The sequence below is a fragment of the Sapajus apella genome, unplaced genomic scaffold (genome assembly GCF_009761245.1).
Source record: "Sapajus apella isolate SASKATOON/1434 unplaced genomic scaffold, GSC_monkey_1.0 scaffold105, whole genome shotgun sequence".
In the NCBI taxonomy this organism is placed as follows: Eukaryota; Metazoa; Chordata; class Mammalia; order Primates; family Cebidae; genus Sapajus; species Sapajus apella.
This window is the reverse complement of record NW_022437045.1, coordinates 2647443-2656355: the sequence shown is the minus strand read 5'-3', so window position 1 is coordinate 2656355 and position 8913 is coordinate 2647443. Positions and strand designations below refer to the sequence as shown.

At 42.6% G+C, this 8913-nt stretch overlaps 1 pseudogene; it reads left to right on the top strand.

Annotated features, from left to right (window-relative positions):
- The first annotated feature begins 264 nt into the window (after window positions 1-264).
- On the top strand, window positions 265-390 carry LOC116536952 (annotated as a pseudogene).
- Window positions 391-8913: the final 8523 nt, after the last annotated feature.

The following is an 8913-nucleotide window of genomic DNA, read 5'->3' as shown; positions in this document are numbered from 1 at the left end:
TAGAGTCGTGGGAACAAAGGAGATAAATTCTAATCCCAACATGTCACTTAGAAATTGTTGACTTTTTCTCTGAGCCTCAGTTTCCTCATCTGTACAACAAAGGTTACAAATGCCTGCTGCTTACTTCACAGGGTTGTAGCGAAGATAAAAATTGAAATGTGAAGGTGGAGCTTTAAAACTATCATTATTTAGTTTATTATACAAACAAAAGCAATTCATGTTTACTTCATGTTTGACTGGATATCATTAATAACACAGCTCTATCTGCAACCAATTAAGCCAGCCGAGTTCCTTTTCTCATGGAGGCCCAGTGTGCAAACAGCAGCTTTCTTGATAATATACACAGCCAATTTTGTGAATGGGCTACTCTAAGGGACCTTGGAGACAACCCCATGTATGTTCATGTCTCTGACCTTGCACTACCCCAGTGTGGGCTCGAAACAGGTGTATGAGGTGCCTTTGGAAAGCCCCCGGGCACTGTGGCCAGGGTTCACATTGGACAAGCCATCATGTCCATCCGCACCAAGCTGCAGAATAAGGAGCATGTGATTGAGGGCTTACGTAGGACCAACTTCAAGATCCCTGGCTGCCAGAAAATCCACATCTCAAAGAAATAGGCTTTACCAAGTTCAATGCAGATGAATTTGAAGACATGGTGGCTGAGAAGCAGCTCATCCCAGGTGACTGTGGGGTCAAATACTTCCCCAGTCATGGCCCTCTAGACAAGTGACATGCCCTGCATCTGCATCATGAGAGCTTCCTCTGTGCCACCCCTCCTATTACCCACCAATAAATCCTACTTCCTATCCACTTAAAAAAATAAAAATAAACTTATTCTTCAGCTTTTATTTCTTAAGGAACCTCAGGAATAGACTTTCTCTGGGGCAAACCATTCCCAAATTCATAATGAAGCAACAGCTGTGGTTTCAAGTAATTACCCAAAAACATTGGCTTCCAACCTCTTCCTCCTCTCCTATTGCCTCCTTCCCCTCTTGCAAAATGCAAAATCGTGTGTAGAAACATGGCTGTGAAACACCTTGAAACACTCATTTATATAAACTATATCTGCTCTTGACTCCCCAGTTAGGGAAGAGCTGCCTGGCCAGCACCAAAGCACAACAGGAGTGAGAAAAAAATCTGCATTGCCTTAGAGCCCCCAGATTTTCAAATTTAATTGAGCTCCACAACGTAGTCTATCCAGTCCTGCTTCATACTGAGGCTAGTAAATGAAATGGTGGTCAGAGAGGGGAATTACAGAGTTCAAGATCTTGTCAAGCATGGCCACATCTACAGGTTGTTGAAGTGGAATGGAGATAAAGAGAATTCTGATGGGAAATGGGAGGCTATTTTTAATAACTGAAGCCTTTATTAAAGGTCTACGTAACAAATATCTAGATAAATACCCTTCTCACCAAAGAGTAGAAGGTTTGTTTTTGTTTTTTTGACACAGGGTCTGACTTTGTCACCCAGGCTGGAGTGCAGTGGCACGACCTCCTAGGTTCAAGCAATCCTCCTGCCTTAGCCTAACCAAGTAGCTGGGACTGCAGGCACATGCCACCATGCTTAGGTAATTTTTGTATATTTTGGAGAGACAGAGTTTTGCCATGTTGCCCAGGTTTGTCTCGAACTGCTGAGCTCAAGCGATCCACCCGCTTTGACCTCCCGAAGTGCTAGGATTACAACCGTGAGCCACCGCCCAGCCAGGAGTAGAGTTGAGATGTGGTAACGATGGAGTGGCAGAGTAACAATAGGTGAGCGGATACAGTTGTGACTCAGTGTGTAAAATCTTTTCTTTGGAAGGCTATTGATGACACCTTACATTTTGAGCATGGCAAAACAATGAATGTAAAATTCAGCCCACACTTACCACACATAACACACTCAAGATTGGGTGAGCCTATCAAGCCAAAGAATAAACGAGGTGCAACAGAGGTCCAGGCTGCCCCTACCGCCCCCATGTGGCTCAGAGAAAGCGTTAGCAGTAAACACTTATAATGAGAAACAGATGAAATATGGAAGGAACTGATGGCATGACTGGATTTCCTGAAAGGTACATTAACAAAGTAATAAAACACAAGGTACCTTTATAAACAGCACTAGTAAGTTTTACATAAATGCCTGCCATGACCTTTTGTGCTTTTGAGCTATTTCAGTTACAGTAACATCAGAGAAAGTGGCCAAAACTATTTCCTATAAATTCAAATGTTTTCCTATTCATGTGAATCAAGGCATAAAAACCAATGCACGCTTCATATTCAGACATACTCAGAAATGCTATACATAGACACAGACATGGAGAAAAAATATACATGCCCTGCGATCTCATTTGCTTTATAAAATACTGTATTAAGGGCACCAGTAAATACATATAGTCTAGGGAAGGAAAGCACAGACTTCATTAGGCTGTTAGAAAATGTAGGTCCCCAGGCTGGCATTCCTAAGCCATACAAGTTGGAATAACTTCACCAAAATTTGTCCTAAATAATTAACAAATCAAACATGTTTTTCCTTAAAGCTGAAGATTTTGCAATATTGAATAACCATTTTGTTACTATTAAAATTCATGGACCCCTCTAGTATATTTGAAATTTTTAATCCTAAATTCCTTAACTCTTAGAAATAAGGGAAACAATATTATTCTATCCCACATTCTCAAAAAAAATTTCTTCATCTCACCTTGGTGACCTGATTGCTATCAAGAAAAGCAATTTCCTTTAACATTTTAGTCCACTGCAAAAAGCTTTTCCTGTACTTTATCTTGGTTATGTATCATGGTGTTGCCCCAGTACCCACGTGGGAATTGCTGGCAGGCAAGGCCTAGACGAGACAGCTAGGAAATAGGAAGAGAATGAATGTTTTAGGAACTTGGGTCTTAATGAGGGGCGCACATCAGAGTAACATGAAAAGCCATTTCAAAATATAGATGTTTCATGAAAGAGCCACATATGCAAAGCAATTCCCCACACAGAAGGAGCTGAGAAGGCCGGGCGCGGTGGCTCAAGCCTGTAATCCCAGCACTTTGGGAGGCCGAGGCGGGTGGATCACGAGGTCAAGAGATCGAGACCATCCTGGTCAACACGGTGAAACCCCGTCTCTACTAAAACTACAAAAAATTAGCTGGGCATGGTGGCGCGTGCCTGTAATCCCAGCTACTCAGGAGGCTGAGGCAGGAGAATTGCCTGAACCCAGGAGGCGGAGGTCGCGGTGAGCCGAGATCGCGCCATTGCACTCCAGCCTGGGTAACAAGAGTGAAACTCCGTCTCAAAAAAAAAAAACAAAACAAAAAAAGAAGGAGCTGAGAAACCAAAGAATGAGGCAGACAAATTCAGTTTGTCATTACGTGGTTATTTTATTGGGGAATTTATAGACAGTTGCCTGGTCTTGGGTGGCCGCAAGATAGGTAGATTTCCACACTGTGACCCTCCAAACCAAGGGCTCTGTATCATCAGGAAACGGAATAATGTTTCAGAGGCAATGTGTAGGAATTTGCTTAAGAGCAGGATTTACAGTAACTATGACTTCCTATCTAAGGGTAGGATTTATGAAAAGTACATCTTTAACAAGAAACAATAGATAAACTGGAAATATTAGAAGCATTCCTAGAACAGGGGGTCATCAGAAGTCAACGTGGCGGATCAGCTTCCGAGATGAAGTTCCTTTGGCTTCCACAATAGGTCTGGGGCTCATCCCCCAGGATTCTAATTCCCTACAAATGTCACTGGTGGTCATGGGCTTCTTTTTCATAGTGGCCGTCAGAACACTGTGGGCCAGGTTTGGGCCCCGCTCCCCAAGTCAGGGTCCAAGCTGCGGCCCAGCGTGTGGCTTGTATGCTATTATCACTCCTGGCTTGCCTTGCTTTCCTTCCCATATTTTCCATTTGCCTATTTTCTTACTTATTTTCAGTTTAATTTTGCTAAATTGGCTGGGTGCAGTGGTGCATGCCTGTAATCCCAGCACTTTAGAAGCAGCCTTGAATTCTTTTTTACAATGTGGAGAATTCTTTAGAAGCTGCTTTAGAAGTAGCCTTGAATTTTTTTTTACACTATGGTGAATAAGTGAATGAGAAAATAAAATAGGAAAGGAGTAGGTTTTTTTTTTTTTTTTTTTTTTTTGAGACTGAGTCTCATTCTGTTGCTCAGGCTGGAGTGGAGTGGTGCAATCTCAGCTCACTGCAACCTCCGCCTCCTGGGTTCAAGTAATTCTCCTGCCTCAGCCTCCTGAGTAGCTAGGATTACAAGCATGGACCATCGTGCTCAGCTAATTTTTGTATTTTTAGTAGAGATGGGGTTTCACCATGTTGGTCAGATTGGTCTCAAACTCCTGACCTCGTGATCCACTCACCTCAGCCTCCCAAAGTGCTGGGATTACAGGTGTGAGCCTGAATTCTTTTTCACAATGTGGAGAATAAGTCAATGAGTGAATAATAATGGGACAGGTCAGATTTTTCCATAAAGGAATGTTCTATCCTTTCCAGGACCTTATCCTTTCCCTACAGAATCCCAGTGCTATGCTATTCTCTCCTGATCTCATCAGCCTAGTCTTAAAACCATTGTTAACAGCCAGAATAAACGTAAATCAATGTGTTACCATTCTGAGAGGTATCTGCCTTTTCTCTTATAGCAACATAAGATGTACTACATCTTAAAACAATTTCAGATATCAAGGAAGCAGACAAAAGTAGAGGAAGTAATCACAGACAACTGTCTTCCCAATACTGCAAGTATTATACCACTCACCTAGGATTATTTCTGCTTGGGACATTTTAAAGGAGAGTTGAATGGTTTCAATAACAATGTTAATTTACTGCTTTAAAACTTTTTAAAAAATTTTTTAGAGACAGGGTCTTGCTTTGTCACCTAGGCTGGAGTGTAGTGCAATGGCATTGTCATAGTTCACTGCGGCCCCAGACTCCCAGGCATTTTTCCCACCTCAGCTTCCTGAGTAGCTGAGACCACAGGTGTGCACCACTGCACCTGTCTAATTTTTTTTATTTTTATTTTTGTACAGACGGGGTCTCACTGTGTTGTCCAGGCTGGTCTCCAACTTCTGAGCTCAAGTGATCCTCCTGCCTCTGCCTCTGAAGTGCTGGGATTACAGGCATATGCCACTGCACCCAGCCAATTTATTGTTTTACTGAATGACTTCTGTGAGTCATGTGAATAACCAAATGAATAAAGATGATGAAGAAAGAGATTGCTGTGAGAAAATTGAAAGATGATTTGGAGAGAGATAAGTGGGCACGGACTATCCGTTAATGTAGATAGGAGACAGAAGAGATCCAAAATATTCATGGAGAAAATGTTAAACAAGAATGTCTTGACTATTGTTAGTCCAGACTGAGAGACTGAGGGTGAACTTTAAATCACAGAGCCATACACGTAAAATCAGGAGTTGCTGTGGGGTTGCTCTGCATTTTGGAGAGAATTTTGACCTCTTTGTTTGGACTCCTCTGTGTGGACTCAGTATTAAGTTTGCTGTGAAGGGTTAAATTGTGTCTCCCCAAAAAGACATGTTGAAGCTCGAACTTCCAGCACATGCGAACATGGACTTGTTACATTGCAGACATAATCAAGTTAAAAAATGAGGTCCTACTGAACTGTGGGAGTCCTCCTCCAGTGTAAAAGGGGTTTCCTAGGGTTAATCGGGCACAACCTGTAGAGTGGAATGAGGTGGCCCTGGGAGCAATACGGCAGATGCTCAAGCAAAGTATTGTTGGCAGTATTTATTTATTTATTTATTTAGAGACAGAGCTTAGTTCTGTCGCCCAGGCTGGAGTGCAATTGCACGATCTCAGCTCACTGCAGCCTCTGTCTCCTGAGTTCAAGCGATTCTCCTGCCTCAGCCTCCTGAGTAAGTGGGGTTACAGGTGCCTGCCATCAAGCCTGGCTCATTTTTTTGTATTTTTATTAGAAAAGGGCTTTCCCCATGTTGGCCAGGCTGGTCTCAAACTCCTGGCCTCAAGTGATCGCCCCACCCGCCCCCACCCTCAGCCTCCCAAAGTGCTGGGATTACAGGCATGAGCCACTGCACCCAGAGTTGGAAGTATTTAAAGGAAAGAAGTTAGAGTTCTTGTTTAAAAGAAAAGGATGACCCTTCCCAGAGAGAACATAAGATATGGATGGTTTGGTTTGTATCACTCAGGCCACTGACCTAAGATGACTTAATAACTATTCATGGGGCTGGGCATGGTGGCTCACACCTGTAATCCCAGCACTTTGGGAGGCCAAGGCGGGCGGATCACCTGAGGTCAGGAGTTCGAGACAAGCCTGATCAACATGGAGAAACCCCATCTCTACTGAAAATACAAAATTACCCGGGCATGGTGGACACCATAATCCCAGCTACTTAGGAGGCTGAGGCGGGTGAATCACTTGAACCTGGGAGGCGGAGGTTGGGAGGTTGTGGTGAGTTGAGATCGCACCATTGTATTCCAGCCTGGGCAATGAGAGCCAAACTCCATCTCAAAAACAAAATTATTTATGGGACATACACTCATAAATTTGTACATTTATACATATACATATAAATCTATATAAGTGTAAATTCTTTTTCAGAATGGCCATCGGAACATGGGGAGCCAGGTTCTGATATATATGGATTGGATTTTTCAATAAAATAAAATTGTTTTACTGTACAAATTTTTCTTATGGTTGATTTTTTTTCCTTTGTAGATACATATTTTAGTTCATTCAAACTAGATTTAAGTGAACTTTCACAAGAGACAGGGTGGAAGTGGAGATTTGAGAAAAGGCAAAATAAACAAATAAGAGAAAGAGAGAACTTGCTATTAATAAACCTGCCAAGAAAGGAAATGAGATTTCAGAAATATGCTGCATGTGGTATAAAATCCAAGACTTTTTTAAAAAGGAGGGCATTGTTCACAGGAGTATTAAAGTGATCGTTTTATTATGCTTCAAACGTATTTAAGACCTAAAGAGACAGTGTGCCTTCCCTTTCAGCTATAAAAAAATCCAAAAGAAGAAACGCGCCACACCTGCATGTCTAAAACATTCATGGCCTAAACTTGCTCCAGACCTCCCACGTCCTACACCTTCAGTTATTTTCTGCCCCCCAGGGCAGGATGGGGAGATCATACATTGACCCACTGTTTCCCAAAAGCTTTGACATTTCACAGATTAAATGGCTTATGATCCCAAAAGCTTAGGATTAAAACAAAATTCTCATAAAAGAAAGGTATAGGTAAAAGAGTAAGAGGAGATGGAGTGGGTGATGCAGCAGATTAGAAGCCCTGGAGTCTGATGCTATTTCTGGTTCTCTTGGAGAATAAACCCCATGGTAACCTACCAGTCTCCTGGTGAGGCTTTAACCAGGTTTCAATAGAAAGAACCAGGACTTTATTGAGGATGTCCAGCCTCAAATTCAGTTATGTGGAGCTCTATAGTAAGTACAGGGTCTGAAAGGAGAATCATTAAACACCTTCTATATATCAGACACTAAAAATAAAAACTCAGCTGGCAGGGTAGCTCATGCCTGTAATCCCAGCAATTTGGCAAGCGGAGGTAGAAGGACTGCTTGATCCCAGGAGTTGGAGGTGACAGTAAGCCATGATCAAGCCACTACACTCCAGCCTGGGTGACAGAGTGAGACTCTGTCTCAAAAAATAATAATAAATAAATAAATAATAAAAATAGGCCAGGTGCAGTGGGTTATGCCTGTACTTCTGGTACATTGGGAGACTGAGGCAGGTGGATCGCTGGAGCTCAGGAGTTCAAGACCAGCCTGGGCAGCGTGGTGAAGCCCCATCTCTACAAAACATGCAAAAATTAACTGGGCATGGTGGCATGTGCCTGTGGTCGCAGGTATTTGGGAGGCTGAGGTGGAAGCATCACTTGAACTGTGGAGGCAGAGGTTCCAACAATCTATATCCATTATTAAGTGCACTACCATGGAGGCAGAGGTTACAGTGAGCTGTGATTACACTACTGCACTCCAGCCTGGGTGATAGAGTGAGATCCAGTGTCATAAATAAATAAATAAATAAATAAAAGAAATACAAACTAAAGTAGAGCACGTCTTTCCCTTTGGGAGTTAAATTATATGCCATAAGCCCTTGGGCAATACCAAACCTCTACTGGCCTCATGTATAAAATGGGAAGCGTTAATAATCTCATCTCAAAGATTAAATTTCTGGGGAAGACAGTAGGTTTCCCTTAAAGGTTAGCCCTCCTTTCCCACTTCAAGATGTGACTTGAAGATGACTTCCTGACCCCAAACCCTCTCTGTGACTAGTACCACCTCACGGTAGTGCACTTAATAATGGATTTATAGATTGTTGGATGTGAAAAAAAAAAAGATCATGTTGAAAATATTGTTATAGATCTGATTACATTCATTTAGTCTCTATTTAAAAACTTGCTACTAATTTGTTCATTTTTTTCCACTCCTGGTTGTTATTCAGTCCTTCACTCTTCTTTTTTTATTGTGGTAAAATATACATAATACAAAACTTATTATTTTTAATGTACAGCGCAGTAGCATTAAGGACAATCACAAGGCCAGGTGCGGTGGTTCACGCCTGTGAACCCAGCACTTGTGGGAGGCCAAGGCAGCGGGTCACTTGAGGTCAGGAGTTCAAAACCAGCCTGACCAACATGGTGAAACCCCAACTCTACTAAAAACACAAAAATTAGCCAGGATTGGTGGTGGGTACCTGTAATCCCAGCTACTCAGGAGGCTGAGGCAGGTGAATCGCTTGAACCCCGGAGGCAGAGGTTGCAGCAAGCTGAGATTGTGCCATTGTATTCCAGCCTGGGCGACAGAATGAGATACCATCTCAGGGGGAAAAAAAAGTAAGAAAGAAGGACCAGAAGCAAGGATTGAAGAAGGAGGAGAAGGAGGAAGAGGAGGAGGAGGAGAGAAGGGGGAGAAGGGGGGAGGTGGAGGAGAAGGGAG